General features: G+C 41.1%; 1 protein-coding gene and 1 pseudogene across 16 annotated transcripts in view; both read left to right on the forward strand.

The window, feature by feature from the left end:
• The window catches only part of DLG2 (discs large MAGUK scaffold protein 2), a 2,323,126-nt gene that overhangs the window by 1,932,144 nt on the left and 373,348 nt on the right, over window positions 1-17,634 (forward strand). The gene's annotated exons all lie outside the window — the stretch shown is intronic.
• On the forward strand, window positions 2-17,362 carry LOC132344243 (L-lactate dehydrogenase A-like 6B; annotated as a pseudogene).

Here is a 17,634-nt window from a genome sequence, read left to right on the forward strand (position 1 = left end):
AACGATTCTGGATATGTTTAGAAGGGACTGTTAACAGATTTCCTACAAGCTTGGGTGTAGCTTCAGAGAAAGGAAGATGTGAAGGATGACTTCAAGGTTTTCTACCTGAAAAATCACACAAGAAGAAATACTATTAGTTGAGACAGAGCTGCTCCGACTGGTGGAGCAGGTAACAGAGGTAGACAGACTGAGGCCTGGAGACTGGCCACGTCCTCCTTGGGGAGAAGAGGAGGAAGCAGCAAAGGGAACAAAAAGGAAACACCAATAAGGTAGGAGGAAATCAAGTAGGACCCCAGGAGCTAAATATTTCCAGAGGGTGGGATCACTCTTAAATGTTGCTCGTAAGTCATGTTAAGATGGGAACTGAAAATTAACTGCTGAATTTAATAACTTATGGATCAAATGAAAACGCAGTTTCTGTAGTGTAATACGGTGAGAAACTGTGTGAAGTGGGTTTCATAATGAAAGGAGAGAAGTTAATGACAATGAGTACAGGTATCTCCTTTGAGTTGTGCTAAAAGGGTAAATAAAATAGAATGGTCACTAGAGGGTAGAGTTTGGTTTTATAAAAGCAATTTTTTTGAATTTTAAAATCATACTTTTACTACATTTTGAGGCCAACATAACCCTGATACCAAAACATTGTAAGAAAATTGTAGGCCACAATCTCATGATTAATTAATCAAGAAGTGAAAGGCAAAGCAGAAAGGGAAAGATATACCCGACTGAGTGCAGAGTTCTAAAGAATACTAAGGAATGATAAGCCTTCTTAAGTGAAAAATGCAAAGAAATAGAAGAAAACAATATGATAGGAAAGACTAGAGATCTCAAGAAAATTAGAGATACGAAGGGAACACTTCTTACAAAGATGGACACAATTAAGGACAGAAACAGTAAGGACCTAACAAAAGCAGAAGAGATTAAGAAGAGATGGGAAGAATACACAGAAGAGCTATATAAAAAAAGATCTTAATGACCAGATAACCACAGTGGTGTGATTACTCACCTACAGCCAGATATCCTGGAGTGTGAAGTCAAATGGGCCTTAGGAAGTGTTACTATGAACAAAGCTAGTGAAGGTGATGGAATTCCACCTGTTTAAAATCCTAAAATATGATGCTGTTAAAGTACTGCACTGAATATGCCAGCAAATTTGGAAAACTTAGCAATGGCACAGGACTGGAAAAGGTCAGTTTTCATTCCAATCCCAAAGAGGGGCAAAGCCAAAGAATGTTCAAACTACTGCACAAATGCACTCATTTCACATGTTAGCAAGACAATGTTCAAAATCATTCAAGCTGGGTTTCAACAGTTTATGAACCAAGAACATCCATATGTACAAGCTGGTTTTAGAAAAGGCAGAGAACCAGAGATCAAAATGTCAACATCCATTGGATCACAGAAAAAGCAAGGGAATTTCCAAAAACAAACATCTACTTCTGCTTCATTGACGATGATAAAGCCTTTGACTGAATGGATCATAACAGACTGGAAAATTCTTAAAGAGATGGGAATACCAAACCACCTTACCTGCCTCCTGAGAAATCTGTATGCATGTCAAGAAGCAACAGTTAGAACTGGACATGGAACAACATACTGGTTCCAAATTGGGAAAGGAATACGTCAAGACTGTATATGGTCACCCTGCTTATTTAACTTATGTACAGAGTACTTCATGTGAAATGCTAGCCTGGATGACTCACAAGCTGGAATCAAGATTGCCAGGAGATATATCAATAACCTCAGATATGCAGATGACACCACTCTAATGGCAGAAAGCAAAGAGGAACTAAAGAGCCTCTTGATGAAGGTGAAAGAGAAGAGTGAAAAAGCTGGCTTAAAACTCAACAAAGGGAACCCTCTTACACTGTTGGTGGGAATGCAAACTAGTACAGCCCCTATGGAGAACAGTGTGGAGATTCCTTAAAAAACTGGAAATAGAACTGCCTTATGATCCAGCAATCCCACTGCTGGGCATACACACTGAGGAAACCAGAAGGGAAAGAGACACATGTACCCCAATGTTCATCACAGCACTGTTTATAATAGCCAGGACATGGAAGCAACCTAGATGTCCATCTGCAGATGAATGGATAAGAAAGCTGTGGTACATATACACAATGGAGTATTACTCAGCCATTAACAAGAATACATTTGAATCAGTTCTAATGAGGTGGATGAAACTGGAGCCTATTATACAGAGTGAAGTAAGCCAGAAGGAAAAACAACAATACAGTATACTAACGCATATATATGGAATTTAGAAAGATGGTAACGATAACCCTGTATACGAGACAGCAAAAGAGACACTGATGTATAGAACAGGCTTATGGACTCTGTGGGAGAGGGAGAGGGTGGGAAGATTTGGGAGAATGGCATTGAAACATGTGAAATATCATGTATGAAACGAGATGCCAGTCCAGGTTCAATGCACGATGCTGGATGCTTGGGGCTGGTGCACTGGGACGACCCAGAGGGATGGTATGGGGAGGGAGGAGGGTTCAGGATGGGGAACACATGAGAAATAAAAAAAATAAATAAAAATAAAAATGATCCTTTCAGAGCCAAAAAAAATTAAAAAAAAAAAACAACTCAACATTCAAAAAACTAAAATCATGGCATCTGGTCCCATCACTTCATGGACAGACTTCATTTTAGGGGGCTCTAAAATCACTGCAGATGGTGATTGCAGCCATGAAATTAAAAGACACTTACTCCTTGGAAGGAAAGTTATTCAAAAGAAGAGACATTAAAAAGGTCCATCTAGTCAAGGCTATGGTTTTTCCAGGGGTCATGTATGGATGTGAGAGTTGGACTGTGAAGAAAGCTGAGCACTGAAAAATTGATGCTTTTGAACTGTGGTGTTGGAGAAGACTCTTGAGAGTCCCTAGGACTGCAAGGAGATCCAACCAGTCCATTCTAAAGGAGATAAGTCCTGGGTGTTGTTTGGAAGGAATGATGCTAAAGCTGAAACTCCGGTACTTTGGCCACCTCATGCAAAGGTTGACTCATTGGAAAAGACTCTGATGCTGGGAGGGATTGGGGACAGGAGGAAAAGGGGATGACAGAGGATGAGATGGCTGGATGGCATCACTGACTTGATGGACATGAGTTTGAGTGAACTCCAGGAGTTGGTGATGGACAGGAAGGCCTGGTGTGCTGCAATTCATGGGGTTGCAAAGAGTTGGACACGACTGAGCAACTGAACTGAACTGAAAATCACTGCTGATGATGACCTCAGCCATGAAATAAAAAGACACTTGCTCCATGGAAGAAAAGCTATGACAAACCTACAAAGCATATCAAAAAGCAGAGACGTCACTTTGCCAACAAAGATCTGTATAGTCAAAGCTATGGTTTTTCCAGTAGTCATATATGGATGTGAGAGTTGGACCATAAAGAAGGTTGAGTGCCAAAGAATTGATACTTTTAAATTGTGATGCTGGAGAAGACTCCTGAGAGTCCCTTGGACGGCAAGGAGATCAAACCAGTCAATCCTAAAGGAAATCAACCCTGAATATTCATTGTAAGGACTGATGCTGAAACTAAAGCCCTAATATTTTGACCACCTGATGTGAAGAGCTGACTCATTAGAAAAGACCCTGATGCTGGGAGAAATTGAGGGCAGGAGGAGAAGGGGGTGACAGAAGATGAGTTGGTTGGATGGCATCCTCAACTCAATGGACATGAATCTGAGCAAATTCTGGGAGATAGTGAAGGAAAGGGAAGCCTGGCGTGCTGCAGTCCTTGGGGTGGCAAAGAGTCCAACATGACTGAGCAACCGAACAATAAAAGGCTCAGTTGTTTATTTGTAAAGTGGAGATCATAACAATTATCTTCCTTGTAGAGTTCTTACAAGAATTAAATGATATAGATGCAAAAATCTTTACTAAAACATGAGCAAACCAAATCCATATGTATATAGATTATTATGGTCACAACCAAGTTGTGATTTTTCTTCCCAGGAGTGAGAGGTTTAGTTTAACGTCTAAAAATCAATTATCTAGCAGATACAAACTATTATATATAAAATAGATAAACAACAAGCTCTTACCATATAGTACAGGGAACTATATTCTATATCCTGTAATAAATTAGAATGGAAAAGAATATATATATTCTGAATCACATTGCTGTACACCAGAAACCAACACAACACTGTAAATCAAGAATACTTCAAAAAAATTTTTTGATCAATTATCGTAATTGACTGTATTAATAGAATAAAGGAAATAAATTATAAAAATCTTACAATCATCTCAATACATACCAAAAAAAATCATTTAATAAGTTTTTCTTAATTGGAGGACAATTATAAAAGTATTTATAACAACGGTTATTTGTACATGCCAAAAAATCATTCAATAATTTTTTCTTAATTGGAGGGTAATTACAAAAGTTGATAGAAATGATCTAATAGACAGAAGAAAATTGGTGTTTATCAATTCACCTAAATATATATATTTATATATACACACACACACATACATATATATTTACATATATTTAGAGAAAGAGGGAAGGAAGAGAAGAGGTGGAAAACACTTCATTTACTTGACTGAAATTCTTATGTTTTAATTCTTTGATTCATTCAGTATCTCCTATTGATCCGTTTTATTTAGTGCTATATTCCCAGGGCAGGAACAGGGCCTGGCACTTCACAGGTGCTCAGTAATGACAGTATGACCATCAAGTGCTATGCTAGGTGATGTAAGGAAGAGAAAGGTACATTAGAAACTGATCCCACCTTCATGGAGCAGTAACCCAGTGAAGAGACAGGGCATGAACATGGTTAAAACGCATGGCCAGTGTGATAGAATGGGACAATCACATCGTTTGTTTCCATCTTCTCATCCTGCTGTTTTGTTATTTAAATCAACTGTGTTAAGTTCCTTGGTATCACCCTGTCTTCTTTATCATCATCACCACTCCCACCTCACCACAGGATCGCGCTCAGTGACTGACGCCTGAGCGGAGTCGATGAGCCCCCTGTCAGCAGCACTCCGCCCCACACGAGCCCCCTCTCTCGACCACCCCAAAACTCCCCAGGGAGGCTTTGGTCCTTGCTTCCTAACTTCCACCCAGGGTCTAAGCAACTGCAGGATTTGAAGCAGAAGAAATCGTGGATCATGAGGCATCAACTCCGTTGTTGGTGTGCGGGTCTGCATGTGACTCATGAGGGTGATGGAAAGGCAGGACCCACAAGAAGATCATGATATGCCCAGCTTTAGGAACACAGCGGTAAATAGTGGGGTCTCTGCCCCCAGGCCCTCAGGTCTAATGGGAGGTCAGAGCAAGGAGGATGGAGGCAAATTCTTAAATAAGACTGTATTAAGGAACATAAGGAACCTAGACAGTATATAGTGGAAAGGAAGAAACTCTTGGGCCGGAAAAAGGAATAAAGCCAGACAGATGCTACTGCAACCCCAGGATATAAAATTGTTCAACCTGTAGAAAATCTTCTCACAGATTGCCTCCATGGAAATTCCCCCTTTGAAGCAGATTGGGTTGGGAGGGGTGGGGACTCATGCTCTGAAATTATGTCTAAAAACTGAAAGCAAACAATTTCTGAAACCAGAATTCCTAACATATAGTAAATGCTGAGAACATGTTTTTAGTTAAAATATTTTTTAATATCAGAAAGGAAGGAAAGTTATGTTTGAAACCAGGTGACTATCATTTGTAAATGACAATTTTAGAAAGACATTTTAATTATTAAGATCAAATTGCAGGTAGAGGAGTGAGGATAGAGACTGGTTTGGTGAAAATTAACCAGGCAGTGTGCCCAAGATGATCACCAGGTGAACTAGTTAATCTAGTTAAGAGATTCAGGAGTTCAGAGGAGAGAGAATTTTATTAAGTATGGAGGAAGCTGAAGGAAGGGGTTTACAGAAAGCATTTAAGTAGGACTCAAATACAAGAAGAGCAGGCCTCCCACCTTCTCCCAAACCTGTGTCTCCACAGTTCTTCAGTGACATCCTGTGTTCTCCTTTTGGTCTTGATCTGTTTTCATGAATATTTTCCCCAACAGATTTGGAGTTTTCTTGAGGATAGATGTATAGGGTCTAACCCAGGGCTCCACACTCAGGTAGATGTTTGTGAGTGATGAATACCTTAGCAAATGAAAGAACTTGAATAAATCTTCCCTAAGGGGAAGGGAAAGCCTTTAACTGTTTATTTCAAATTTTTCACTGAAATGAAATTTTTTTAATGTTGCCTCTGCCCTTATAATCCAACATATCACCTCAGTTTTCTAGTTACAGTGCAGTCTGAGAGAGAGAAAACCAAGACGCAAAGCTTACAAGAGAAATGACTGAAGTGCGGATGGGTAGATGGTATCCCAAGGGTAGCATTTTCTTTCCTAGAAGTTCTTTCTAGGCTGCATACTTGCTGTGCTTTTGGGATGTCAGGACCCACTTGCACATCCGCAAACTAGTAAATCAGAAAATACCCACTTTTCCAGACCCCAAACCCACATAAGTGTCTGCTCCTGGAGAAATAACCTCTTAAGGATTCTTGTCATTGGGAACATCTACTCTCTTGTCCTCAGAAACTTACAAGACAAATCACTCTGAAAACCAGAGAAGTTAAATAGTGCATCCAAAGTGACACAATTAAATGGAAACCTGGACGTTGACCTACTCTTTTCTTATACATTTTTTCCCAGTTACTGTATTTTCACATGCTGTGGCCTACGAACCTAGTACTCCAAGCTACAACAAACAGCACCTTCAGATTGAAGCCTGATTCTTCAGTCTGAATCATGTTTACCGTGTTACACACAAAATGTTTAGGTAACCTGCCTGCCAATGCAGGAGACATAAGGGACCCAGGTTTGATTCCTGCATCAGGAAGATCCCCTGGAAGAGGAAATGGCAACCCACTCCAGTATTCTGGCCTGGAGAATCCCATGGACAGAGGAGACTGGCGGGCTACAGTCCATTGGGTTGTAAGGAGTAGGACACGACTGAAGCAATTTAACACACTTCCTTAATCTAGTAGTACTATATGAGGACAAGGATAGTAAGTCGTTGTTTCTGAATAGTATTTTCTGATTTACAGAGCAATTTATGTTTTAATTTTCAAAGCAACCTTGAGACAGACAAGAAACACACCATTATCTGTAACACCCACTTTTCACAAAGAAACCAAGCCACAGAGAAGTTAAATGGTACCTCCAAAGTCATAACATTAAATGAAACCTGGTAATTTAGCTGCTCTTTTCTTATTCATTCTCCCAGTTATTTTCATACACTGTGGCATGCAAACCGGGTGCTCCCAGATACAATGAAAACATTACCACTGTGGTTATTCTCCAAGAATCCACAAGATGGCAGTAAGAGATAGATATTGCATACACTTGCAGTCACCGGCGGTATCTGGCCTGTTTGCTGAGTTTTTGTACTGTTGTACGTATTAAAACTGATTGTTATCCTAATGCTAGAGTTTTAAAATATCATTCAAAGGACTTCCCTGGTAGTCCAGTGGTTAAGCTTCTGCCCTTTCATTGCAGGGGGCACAGCTTCAACCCCTGGTCAGGAAACTAAGATCCCATATGCCACACAATGGCCTGTATATATATATATCTCCCCTGGAGGAGGAAGTGGCAACCCACTCCAGTGTTATTGCCTGGAGAATCCCATGGACAGAGGAGCCCTGGGGACTGCAGTCTATGGGGGTCACAGAGTCAGACAACTGAAACAACTTAACATAGCAAATAGCATATATATAATATATACATATAATTCATAGAACAAAAGTGAATTAATATGTTAAAGTAAAAGTTGTGACTTCATTGCTGTTTTTTTCCTCTCTTTTTTCTTTTTTTATGAGAGTCTCATTTTTTAAAGACACAAAATGCTAAGAATCAGCCAGGAGCCCTAACAGTCAAACAAGACTGCTTGAGAAAATGAAAAATGTTGCTCCTTCCTAAACATAGACTAATCGATGATTCTCTTGCTTGAAGGAAAGGAAAAGAAGGGTCAGTGAAGAGCCAATAGTTAATCTTCCATATAATTTAATTGCTTGTTATTTCTCTCTGTTCAAAATCTACCCTGGAGGAAAACATTCCTGATCGACCTTGTTGAATGATGCCGTGACTCAAGCTACAAAATATTTATCTCCTGTATCGCTAATAGGCATGGTTTAGTGCAACAGAAGCTGCCCTAAACTATGGCCATTTTTTACATGTATTTTTATTATTCTACTCACAGATTTGTGATAGAATTCAGGAGACTGGAAACTACATTTTACTTTCATTTTTTAAAATCTGCTTCCACGTTCAATACATATGGATATGAGTTAGTTGTCCCAGAACTGCAAGTATCACAGAAAAGCACACTCTGTATTAAGCATAAATGACATGGAGTGTTTATCAGCCTCTCCTTTGTATAGTAGACACTACACCTCAGTTCAAAAAGATGGCAGTGAGTTCACATCAGACCTGAAGCGTTTTAAAATGGCCATTAGCTATCTCTGGTATGAAGTCCTTTGGGAACTCTCCCACGCTGCACAGATTTCTCATTTTCCGCTCCTCCTGACTTCTTTCATCTCTGATTACCTTCCAATTCATGGTCATTTCTCATTAAAAACGCAGCTGTCATTTTTGCTCGATTGTAAGAGACTCTCCTTTCACTTCATTGTATTTTCTAATCTCAGTTTTTTTCCCCAAGAAAAATTCTGATTGCAATCTATTAAGATAATATGATTTTCTTTCCCTTACACCAATATCTACTTAAAACTTCTGTTAGGAAATGAGATATCCCAATCTGTTCATTTATCCACACTTCCCTGACCACAGCAAACTTGATAGAGGTCTTCAGGTTCTGCGTTCCCTTGCTATGCAGGATGAGGTGATGACAAAGCCATTTGTCATGTCCTCAAGATACATGTAGTCTAGAAGAAGTGAGTAGGTCCACCCAGAGTGATGGCAAAAGAAAAGTACAGAGAGACACAGGCATTCAGAGAAGAGGCTAAACCTGGCCCTCTTGTGAGGATGTGATCTGGGGAGGATTCATGCTCTCAGAAATGAGCTGACCTCCCAGATTCTCCCCATAAGTCCAAGATAAACCATCTTTTCATTAGGCCCCAAGGAAAGAGCATGAAGTCCAATGCAGAAGTAAAAGTTAGGGGTGCTCATGAATTCTAACCAACTGGAGTTAACAAGATAGGAGATACAGGAGACTAATCAGGCCTCTGATCAAGGCTGAGGCATTTGAGCCCTGGACCCATAAAGGGAAAAGCAAACAGTTGCCAGTGGCGGACACATGATGAAACCTGACCAGCTCCTGAGCACCCTCGCCCGTGGCTCAGCGGACAAGAATCCACCGGCGATGCAGGAGACGCAGGTAGACACGGGTTCAGTGTCTGGACTGAGAAGATTCCCTGGAGAAGGAAATGGCAACCCACTCCAGTGTTCTTGTCTGGAAAAGCCCATGGACAGAGGAGCCTGGTGGCTGCAGGCCACAGGACTGCAAAGGGACACAACTGAGCCCAGCACAGCACGCCCCCTCAGAGTCCTGCGAAGTGAGACGACGGACGCTCCTGGTGTCTGAAGACCCTTCCAGCTCCGACAGTCTAGGGCTGTGTATCTGAGAGAACTTTGGGATACTAAAAAGAAGCACTGAAGCTTCCAAACATTTCATTTAGGACTAATTACTAGGGATTTCCCTTTAATAAAAACTTTTAAAAACTAAAAATTGAAGGCATGCATTCATGTTTTTTCAGTCTGTTTGGCTATAATTTACTTATCAGAATAAAGTCAAAATTCCTCCCTATAGCTTTTTTTTTTTTTTTCAGCTTGTGCAGTCTCATCTCTTAAAACCCCTTTCTTCACATTGTCTACTCTCCCCTCCTCACCTGCTTCTCCTAAATAGGTCATTTCTATTCATCCTTTCCCCGAGTCAGGAAGATCCCTCTGGAGAAGGGAATGGCTACCCACTCCAGTATTCTTGTCTGGGAAGATTCCGTGGACAGAGGAGCCTGGTAAGGCTACAGTCCACGGGGTCACAAAGAGTCAGACACGACTGAGCGATTAAACACACACATACATTCATTCTTTAGATCGCATTCAGTTGTTACACTCTCTGAACACTCTCAAAATCCCTCTCAACACACACGGAGATGCCCCCAGGTTAGGTACCCATCTTAATAGACTCATAGACCCAGTACTTTCCCTGTCACAACTCTTATCACTCTAGTTTGTTAACAACACATTTAGTGCTCCGTTTTTCTCTCTAGATTGTAAGCCAGGACAATGTCTATCTTGCTTTCCTGACACATGATAGATATCCTATAAATATTTAATGAGCGAAAGAATAAAGCTAATTATTTTAAGTCAGTAGATTCTGAGTGAAGACCTAGTAAAATAGTACATGACATTGTATATCTCTGTTGCCCTGGATGATGTTAGAAACTGTCCCTACAGGTTGACTCTTTAAGGATTCCAGCTGACACGAATGTGTGTAACCTAACAGTATTTGAAGAATGTTTTAAGACTAACATCTTCAAAATAAAAGAGTAATAATTATACTTATGTCTTTCATATAACAGGGGCTTCCCTGATGGCTCAGATGTTTAAAGAATCTGCCAACAATGCAGAAGACATGGGTTCATATAACACCCGGGTTCATGTAAAAACCACTAGAGGGCAATGAAAGCCAACTTGAAACATCTTTTAAAGGAAAGAATAGTAAAAATGTTTTTCTTGGTAAAATCTGGACAGCTGATCTTATGTTGGGGATAGTTAAAGGAACTGTAGGCTATAGTCTCTGTGATTATGGGTTGAGCAGTTATAATTACCTTTCTCATGTGGTCTTAAAACCTAGATTATCTGTGATCATAACATCACCTTACATTTTATGCTTGATCTCATTTGAACCTCCCACAACATTGTTGTTGTTTAGTCGCTAAGTCATGTCGGACTCTTTGCAACCCCATGGACTGTAGCCTTTCAGGCTCCTCTGTCCATGGGATTTCCCACATCAGCAGGGGATACATTCTTTTCTCATTTTCCAATGAAAAAAACAACTGGGGTTCAAGAGGTATTGATGTAGTAAGTAGCCAGAAGGAACAAAATTACTGGCACAAACTGTGTGAATACTTGTTGGCTGCTTATATTTACCACACATACAAAATTCCTTGCTAAGGCAGACAATCTGGGAGAATACAGTTCCCAAAATTAGTTGCAGCAATTTAGAATGGAGACATAAGGCAGTAGCCTCTTAGCAGAAGATCTTGTGGTTCTAGGTTACCACAAGGTACCATCTGATGATGATGTCAGAATACGTACGTAGAACCTATTTACAGAAATATGCTGCCGGGGCCTAGAAAGGGGACAAGCTTCTGACCTGCACACTGGTTAGACCCTTCCTAAGACCATATGGACCATTCCAGTTGCTGCATTTTTGAAATCAAGAAACAACAGACTAGGGCTAATGTACAAGATATATTAGAGACTTAAGGAGAAATTAGGATGTCCTGAAGCACCGGAGTCCAACCCCAGCAACCAGGGATTCAACCTGAAGAGGTGAATGGTGTCGGCGATGAGACAGCCTCTCATTTTTCTATGGACTGCCTCTTTATTCCAAGTTTAAGATTCTCTTTTATACTTGTACAAAAACAATAGGCCAGAGGTTTGACATTTTCAGTTCCCCCTCTCCTAGATTTATTATCTCCATAAATCATTGTTGCTCTTCAGAGTTCCTGCTTCAGTGATTCTCTCAGCCTTATCATCTGTTATCTACTTCCTCTAATGTGTCCTATAGTTAACTTGTGATTACATTGTAACTCATGCTACATTCCTCAGTTTACTACTTATCTTTCTAAGTCCTGTTTGCCCCTAACATCCTGAGCTCACTGTCTCTTAAGAAAGGCGTCAACTTCTATAAGCTATAGTAAAATATGCTAACTTTACAACATTCCTTAAATCTTTAACTTCTAACTATTTTAATTATTTCTAAGCCCTAAATTCAGTAAACTCCTTTGCCATAAATATTCTCCTCACAAATAGGCTTCAGATATCAATCCCTCCCATGGCCTCAAGCTACGGCCTATGTGCTCATCCTGGAACACTCTTTTGTAAAAGTCCTTGAACATATGTCAATGATTAACTTTATGAATTATTTTCTGAGCACAGCTGCAGAAGGCTTTGTGCCTTCTCATGCTCCTCTCAAGAACAATAAGCACCTTAATATTCCTTTTCAGTCAACTCAGCCGAGGAGAGGAAAGGACAAGTCAGAATTACAAGGCCTAACTCCTTCATCCTGGGGCCGTGCCTGCGGAATGAGGAGAGGGGTCTGGGGCCGTGCCTCCATTTTGTCAGTAATGCCTAACACAGCTCCCGACACTGAAGGGGGTATGAGAACAAGGGAGATGGGGTTAGCTATAATAATGCTTAAGCTTGTTGGCACTGGAGTCAGAAAATGTGGATATGACTTGACATTCACACTGAAAACTAATCATTCCAGGGACCTGGGTTGGTTTATTATGTATATCAAATATGGACGCCAACATGGGTATGTAAAAGGCTCGCCCTACGATTCACTTGCTGTAGAAGAAGCCTCTTGACTATCTTAGTCTGAGCCAATAGGAGAAGTCCTTTCTGGAGGCCAGGTGAAGGCCTAGGGAGGCCCCTGGGTGGCAGACGTGGCCTTGCACAGTAGCAGGGGAGGGAGATGCTGAGCTTTCAGAGGCTTTCTCCAATCTCCTCCTCCACCTCTTGTGTAAGCAGACATGAGGTGGGTTCAGGGAGTTCTAAGGGCCAGCTTAGAGTGGGCGCTGTGGGGTTTTTCTTCACCTGAGGATGGCTTAGTGTCCCCTGCAGGTGGCAGGCACCTCACTGCTCTTCACCCCTGTCACCCATGAATTTATGATGAATTTCGCTTCCAAGAAGACCATTCTTCACAATAAGATATAGGAAGCAGATTGGTTGGCATGGCCTCTGCTATCACCGTTTTTTAGAAGATGTGAATGATGAACTTGCTTCTGTGGGTATATTGATGAAGGCAAATTGAATGATGAAACACCAGATCTTGAGTCCTTTTATGAAAATGCCAAATGCTGTTTCCAGGAAAGGTTATCTTGTCACTGCAAACTCCAACTTAGTGATTATCACAGCAGGTGCACATCAGGAAGGAGGAGAAACACGCCTTCATTTAATCCACCGAAATGTGACTGTCTTCAATGTTTTAACATATTATCCAATACAATCGCCATGGCTGGCAAACTGATTATTGCTTCTAATCTAATGGCTATCTCATGTAGCCTGGAAGTTGAATGAATTTCCCAAAATCGTGTTATTAGAAGCGGTCATAATCTGGACACTGCCCATTTCCCTTCTTTGGTTAAGCAGAAGCTTGGTGTCCGCTCTGAAACCTGTCATGGGTGGATCCTTGGAACATGGAGACTCAAGCGTTCCTGTGTGGAGTAGAGTGAACATTGCTGATGATCCTCAGAAGGATCTGAACTCAGATGTAAGAACTGATAAAGGTCATGAGCAGTGGGGAAACATCCACAAAGGAGTGATTGTCGATGCCTATGAGATTATTGAAATGAAAGGCAAAGCAGCTGACCTTTGAACTACACAAGTTTGAACTTTGCCAGTCTACTTATATGCAGATTTTTTTCTATAGGAAGCACTATGGTACTATACTATCTATGCTCCATTGGTTAAATTCCTGAGTGCAAAACAATGGATACAGAGGAACCACATATAGGGAGGACCCAACTATTGGTTATAGGTGGATTTTTCAACTTTACAGAGGGCTGGGGCCCCTAACACCTCCCTCACCCAGTGTTGGCCAAGAGTTAACTACTTCTTGGGCCACTGGCCCATCTTTAGCTGATTTAACATAAAGTCTTTTAACATCAAGTATTTTGAAGACTCTTGAGTACATCCAGGGACTTCCCTGGCAGTTCAGTGCTTAAGACTCCATGCTTCCACTGCGGGTAGTAGGGTTCCATCCCTGGTCGGGAAACTAAAATCCTGCATGCCATGTGTTGCAGCCAATGAGTAAAAAGGAAAAAAACAAAACAAAACAGTACATCCAGTTTCCACCAATTAAGGACCTCTATAGAATAAATGAAGAAGTGTTCCTCAGTGTTCCTTGTACCATGGGAGAAAATAATATTACAGACCCTATACAGAACCTTGAGAAGGTTCACTGGCGGGGGTGGGGGGGGCGGGGAGGAGGGGGTGCAGAAATACTTTGGGAAATTCAGAAAGAGTTCAGGCTTTAAAGTTTCTTAAAGCTACCATCCTGAAGTTATTGAAGAAGAGAGAGTAGGTATGGGACTATATATGTTAAACCTATAAATAAACTTGAAACCCCAAGAATTGGAAAGAGGAAAGTGGGTAGAGTGACTCCCCATTTAGCCCTCCAGCTCTTTTATTTAGCATCCAGATGTCAGATGACACTTATTTTTTACAATCTGAAGTGATTGTGCCAAACAAGGTGTTTTTGGTACCTCCAACGTATCAGTACTTGTCTTATATATATACAGATGTAGTTGCCATTTGGTTCAAAAGAACCTATGATGTAGGTGTTTATTGTGTTATAGAAATTCTTATTTTAAGCTGGAAAAAAAAAGTTCTAATTCCTTTAAATACATACTAATTATATTACTCTGGCTGACTTATACCTATGTTTGTTTATGTACTATTTTTAAAAGTTATAACTACTTCTGTAAGGTAAAAATAAAGTACATGCACAAAGGGGGAAAAATGGATTTGGATCCTGACTCTAGACTTATAATTGTGAACTTGGGCAATTTACTTCTCTGCCTCAGTTTCCTCAGCCACAAAACGATGACCGTGTCTATTTATAGGGCTGTTAGGAGAAAGAGTCAAAATAATGCATGTACATTTGGTGCCACATTTGGCACAAGGAAGGATTTAATAAATGCTTGCCCTTTGCTGTTGTTGGGCTGTTAAAGCATTTGCAAGGCCTTTCTGTAGAAATGAATGTAGACTTATTTGTGTTGCCCCAGAAAATGTATCAGAACCCAGAGAGCCACTAGCTAAAAGCAAGAGTTTGTGAATCTGGCAGGTGAGTTTTCAAATCCAGTTTCTACCACATAATGCCTAACTAATCTTCGACGAATTACTCAGCCTCACTGAGTCTCCATTTTCCCGTGTTAAGAAGCATTTGCAGCAGCTCTGCACTGTGCTAAGTAAGTGGGCAGAGCAACAGGGTGTCATCTCACTCCATTGTAGTTAGTGGGCAGGGGACAGCTAACCATCTACAGGGCTTGAGAGAGCGCGTACCTGCAGAGGGGGGGATTTTTTTTTATTAAATCTCAAACGACCCTATCAAGTGCATTTGTTTCTACCCTTGAAAATGTCAGAAATAAAATTTGTTCTCACATTCAAGTTGTCTTCATCTGGCTTGTCATAAGCTGGTCCTCAAGTGGCCATTCATTCAAAACAGTTTCCCCTAGAAGAGCATTTGGCCTTTAAAGTTGACTACGTTCCTTTATTTCTTGAAAAGCAAAAAAAAAAAAAAAAGGAAGGAAAAATGTTGGCTTTGGAGACAGATCTCTGAACTTTGCTTTACTTGCTAACAGCTCTGAGAACTTTGGACAATTACTTGGCCTCCTTGAACTAAATGTCCTCTGCAAAATAGGGCAGGCGTGTACGTCAAAGAACTGTTAGGGGGCTTAAGTGTGCCAGGGTGTAGGCACCCAGCCTGGTGCCTGACACAGAGGAGGTCCTGCCTTCCAGGGCAGCAGCCCCGGCAATCCTAGTGCTCATGGCTCTCTGAGCCAGCCTCGAACACCGGCCTTCTGATGATCATCCTGTCTTAACCCAGGGACATGGCCCCTGCCAGCTGAAAGCTGACCTCTGGGCCATCTCCCACACTTTTAGTCCATGAGCTCTCCCCTTCACACCCTGTGTGTACCTGGGATTCTAGTGTTCCCATGCTCTTTCTGTGTGCCCTCAGTGAAAATCTACCCTTCTGGAAAGAAATCAGATGCCCCAGTTCACCTTGAAGTTGAATACCATGAAAAGGCAAAGTGTCATCCCAACTACAGTGAATATTAAAATATACTATTTCAATAGTATAACAAGCTTAAAGCTAGAGCACTGACTCTCAAATGGTAAAATTATAGGATTTGCAATATTCCCCATGAAAAAAGAATTTCAGAAACGCAGCAGAGTCCTTCATCGCCTGAGTCCATTTTTACATTTCAAAGTTGACTACATGAGGCTGTGATCTCTCTGACAGCAAACCCAAATCTTATCTTTATTGATTCCAGTACATGGTGCATCCTCCGGCAGGTTATAGGTATTCAATAAATGTAGACTAGATGGTCTTAAGGCCATGTCGGATGTATAAAAATATTTCCTAGCCCACACCACTGCTCCTAAATACAAATATAAAACCATTTATCAAACACTTGGGAGAAGGGAGTTAGAAGAAATAAAAGTACTTTCCTTTTCTTTAATGTTGAGGAGAGAGGGTATAAATTCCCTTTACTTCAGTTCAGTCACTCAGTCGTGTCCAACTCTTTGCGACCCCATGAACTGCAGCACTCCAGGCCTCCCTGTCCATCACCAACTCCCAGAGTTTACCCAAACCCATGTCCATCGAGTCAGTGATGCCATCCAACCATCTCATCCTCTGTCGTCCCCTTCTCCTCCTGCCCTCAATCTTTCCCAGCATCAGGGTCTTTTCCAGTGAGTCAGCTCTTCGCATCAGGTGGCCAAAGTATTGGAGTTTCAGCTTCAGCATCAGTCCTTCCAGTGAACACCCAGGACTGATCTCCTTTAAGATGGACTGATTGGATTTCATAGAAGAAGGAGGATTTGAATTGAGCTTCCCAAGGCCAGGGTGGCAGGATCACCCTGTGGCTCCTGAGTAGATAGAGAATTCCCAGCAGACAGCAAGCGAGAAGTTCAAAAGCCACTGGTGCTGATGACGACACTGGAAACACTCATCTGAGCAGCTAGTTTTGGAAACCTGCACCCCAGTGTACATTTCCCTATCTGCGTTTCAGTTTCCTTTGGACATTTTAAACACTTCTTCTCCCACATCCCCTCTCACACATCTCCTACACACTCCCGATCCTCCATCTCTCCCACATATATAGCAAAAAAAAAAGGAGGGGGATCTCTTTCTCTGTGATACTCATTTCCTCTAATCTTTGCTCAGTAATGTATCACAGTCAGAACAAGTTTCAACTCATTAGTTGACAATCTTAATGTCACTCGCTTAAAAGAGTCAAAGATTTGCTCTTTTGCTTAATATCCAACAAGAAATATGGATTTTAATGTACCTTCCCCCACTGCCTGAGGCTGAAATTTCCACAAAATTGAACTCAAATTTGAACATTTTAAAACTATTCTGGAAAAAAAAGAACCAAGGAGATTTATTTTACTGTTTCTTCTTTACTATTAAAAAAAAATAACATGAATTTTACTGCTTGGATGTGTTTAATCAGGAAATAATAGGACTTCCCTAATGGTTCAAGTGGTAAAGAATCTGCCTGCAATGCAGGAGATGCAGGAGATGTGAGTTCAATCCCTGGGTCAGGAAGAACCCCTGGAGAAAGAAATGGCAACCCACTCCAGTATTCTTGCCTGGAAAATCCCGTGGACAGAAGAGCCTGGAGGGCTACAGTTCACAGGGTCAA

Source organism: Bos taurus, chromosome 29, assembly GCF_002263795.3.
Source record: "Bos taurus isolate L1 Dominette 01449 registration number 42190680 breed Hereford chromosome 29, ARS-UCD2.0, whole genome shotgun sequence".
Taxonomy (NCBI): Eukaryota; Metazoa; Chordata; class Mammalia; order Artiodactyla; family Bovidae; genus Bos; species Bos taurus.